At 37.1% G+C, this 3,916-nt stretch overlaps 1 protein-coding gene and 1 pseudogene across 3 annotated transcripts in view; one reads left to right on the top strand and one right to left on the bottom strand.

The window, feature by feature from the left end:
• Positions 1-3,916, bottom strand: part of MEF2A (myocyte enhancer factor 2A) — a 130,955-nt gene that overhangs the window by 41,540 nt on the left and 85,499 nt on the right. The gene's annotated exons all lie outside the window — the stretch shown is intronic.
• On the top strand, positions 2,966-3,470 carry LOC102827070 (annotated as a pseudogene).

Genomic DNA, 3,916 nt, shown 5'->3' with positions numbered 1-3,916 from the left:
AACTGCCTCTTGGTCTATGTACAGATCCCTCATGAGCACAATTTAACATGAGAGTTTTGCTTCCTTGGTTTTCAAACTTTATGTAGACAGAATCATTTAGTAACTGTCTGCATCTTTAATTCAGATTTTTTGTTGTTTAGGGTTTCCGAAGAGTGGCTGGTGAGTTTGAACACTGAGCTAGCCATTCAAAGCAACCTTGAAGTCAAGTGCTTATCCTATATGTAGTGCCAAACCAGGACATTAGTTTCATAAAATACATCCATGTTCTTGATTATTGCTCCTTAATTTTGATTGCAGTTTAGTATTCCTGTATCTATGCATTGTAATGTGGATAGGATTATTTCTAGATGTTGCTAAGCACATTCCTTTACATGTGAATATATTTATTTCTCTACAATGTATTGTTGTTAAGCATCATCAAGTTGGTTCCAACTTATAGTGCCCCTGTATAGGGTTTCAGAGGAGAAGTTTGTGGTTTTGAACCACTGACCCTGTGCTGTACATTCCTACAATGTATTAAAATGAGTGAAATTGCTGGGTCATAGAATGTGCATAGCTCAGCTTTAGCAGATACTGCCAGAATGGATATAATCAATGTGTATTCCCACCGTCAGTGTATAAACTTCTGCTGCCCCATAGCCTTGTCATTTAGGGTACCTATTTCACTGTAGCCACTCTGTTAGGTGTGTAGTGCTGTGTCTCTTTGGGGGTTTAAGTTTGTATTTCCTTGATTTTACATGTTTATTAGACATCAGAATAGACTCTTGTGTGAAGTACTTGTGCTCTTATGTAGTTTTTTAAAATGAAGTTTTATTTTTCTTGCTTATTGACAGGCATTCTTTATGAAAACCCTCCATTAGTTCTATGCACTGCATATATGCTCTCTTATTCTCTTTTACCTTTTTACTGTCTTTATGAGGCCTTTTGATTAAAAAAATAAAAGGGTTCTAACACAGACAAATAAATCAGGCAAGCTTTCCTTTCTGGTTCATTTTCCTTTGGTTTCTTATTTAAAAAGTCATCTTCTATCCTGAATTTGTTCAATGTTTAAGGATGCCTCTTTTCCAAAAGCATGGATTTGAAGTACACTAGCTTTGGGGAAAGAGGCAGAAATGCAAGTATTAAGAAAGAAACAAGGCACGCTAAGTGGAGGATCCATCTATTAACTATATTAACTACAGTATCAGTCATATGAGACAGGTTTTGAGAATGAAGTGAAACTATCTGGAATTGGTCTATCACAAGTTTCTGAACCTGGACTGACACACACACACACACACACATTTATGAAGTTAACTTAAAAAATATGTGAAAAATTGAATTAAAAGATAATGGAATTTTTCCATGAACTTTTAAAAGTACTTATAATCCGCACAGTGATGATTTCTTTAACTTTTGCATCTACCCAGCTTTCTTTCTGCCTCCTAGGACCCCAATTTCATATACCGAAGAGCTTGTCATTATTAGCCTTCTTCTGAATTTTCTGTCCTTTGTGCCTCCACGTTTCAATCTGGGTATTTTCTTCTGTCCTCTCTTTTGTTGCCGTTAAGGGCCACCAAGTCAGTTCCTACTTAGAGCAATCTCATATACAACAAAAGGAAAGCACCGCCTTAGGAGGTGCTGCGCCATCCTCATGACTGCTATGTTCTGGCCCACGGATAATGTCACTCTATTAGTTCATCTCATTGAGGAGCTTCCTCTTTTTTGCCGACCCTTCACTTTACCGAGTGTGATGTCTTGGTTCCTCCTGTCAATATGTCCAAAGAACAGGAGATGAAGTCTTGCTATCATCGCTTCCAAGAAGCAATCCAACTGTACTTCTGAGATTTCACCAATTCTCTCTTTGCTTTGTCTAACCTGTTATTACACAGATCCACTGAGCTTTTAAAATCACATTCTTTAGTAATAATTTCCATTTTCTAAATGTCTCCAGTTCTCTGCCAATAATGTCTAAATATTTATCTCTTTCTCATTCTTTTTCACTAAGCTTTTCAATCATTCCTATGATTTTCTTATGGCAGAAGTCCTTAGTTATTGTGGAGTGAATGGATTGAATACTGTATTTTATGCATGCAACAAGCACCTTCTCTGTTTGTTTGCCAACTGCTCCCACCCCAGGGGATACTTCTGTAAATGTACTATGCTAATTTTTTACAACAATTTGCAAAATAAATTAAAAAAAAAATTAGCAGAGAAGCACTTAAAAAACACCTCTGGGATAGAGGGAAGTTTGGTTAACAAATGTAGAATGTACGTGTCACTTGTGTAAAAACATGGTACATGAAATCAGAAATTCTTCCTTTAAAGTGATGTTTTCAGATGATTCCAGTAACACCCAGTATCTTCAAAAGCAGGGCGCTACTATTTGTTCTTGTTTTCACATAACAACACTAACTGTGAGCACTAATAAACAAGGATGTGATGGTAGAGCCTGGTGCCCCACCGCCATCTGTACTACTGGTGTCACCACCACCTCATGACCAGGTGTGGGATTAGGCAACAATCTTCAATGACTACACATATTCCTAAATTCTGTGGTGGTCTTGGTCACACATTTATGAAGTTTCTGAAGGGCACTGGAGATTACTGTCAGGTATAGCACGACCTCTATGAAAACAAGTGAATAACAGAAATTCATTACTTCTCCACCATGAAGTCTCCAGAAGAGCTGCTAATCAGGTCACAGAACTACTGAATTGTAATCTGCAGAGCAATTTTCAATAGTTCTGACCTGGATGGGATAAACCTCAGTGTATTACCTTTCTATTGTCTCAGTATTACTGGATTGAAGAATTGCTGCTTTTTATTAAGAGGTTCATTTCATTTTCCATTACTCTCAACACCAGACTGAAAGCACTGAGAATTGCAAGTGAAGTATTTTGAAGCAGACTTCAGTTTCTTTATATCATTTTTGTATTCACTTAAAAAAAAAATTCTTTCACAACCCTATTTAAATGAAATCAGCATGGCTCTAATGAACAGTCTAGTTTCTATGGAAGTCCCATATAAGAACATAAGGTTTCTTATTATACACAATCCAACCAATGTGATCTTAAACAAACTTATAGAGGAACTTAAGAAGTTACCACAATAGTAAGAGTATGTGAAGCAATTTATGACATTGCTGCTGATCGGCCTTTTGATGATGGTGCACCGCCATCCAACCAGACTGCTGATGACTGGTTAAGTCTTGTAAAAATTAAGTTTCGTGAAGAGACTGGTTTTTGAATTGTGTTGCAAGACTTGGGAGAGTACCAGTGCTTGTTCTAGCATTAACTGAAAGTGGAATGAAATATGAAGATGCCATACAGTTCCTAAAACAAAAGCAGCATGGAGCTTTTAAGCACAAGCAACTTTTGCCTTTAGAGCAGTATTGTCCTAAAATGTGTCTGCGCTTCAAAGATTCCAATGGTTATAGAAACAACTGTTCAATTCAACAAATAGGGAGCCTAAAGGTATTACTTTGGTAGTGGAACTTCGGACAAGACCTGGTTTTTCCTATCATATTTACCAAAGCTTCCATAGGAGTATGGGAAGCAGTTTTGCCAGACTACAACCTTGACAGAATTGAAGTCTCCATGTTTGGGTTATGATCAACCTATCTGCACATTTAGCAGAAACTTCTTACTGTTCAGCATTTAAACTTTGCTTATTAACTGTATCAACTGACCTTTCCTGATATCATGTAATATTGTTATAAGTCTTTAAATCCATTCCCATTCCTGAATCTTATCAATATGTAAGAAATTTAGAATGATTAAGTGTCCCATCACAATACTTGCATATTTTTAGTAACATGTTGTTGTTGTTAAGTGCCATCCAGTTGGTTCTGACCCACAGTGGCCCTGTATCAGGTGTCCAAGGAGCAGATGGTGAGCTTGAACCACCAACCTTGTGGTTCAAACCAACTTTGTTG

This window comes from Chrysochloris asiatica, unplaced genomic scaffold, assembly GCF_000296735.1.
Source record: "Chrysochloris asiatica unplaced genomic scaffold, ChrAsi1.0 scaffold00184, whole genome shotgun sequence".
NCBI lineage: Eukaryota > Metazoa > Chordata > Mammalia > Afrosoricida > Chrysochloridae > Chrysochloris > Chrysochloris asiatica.
This window is presented reverse-complemented; position numbering and strand designations above follow the sequence as displayed.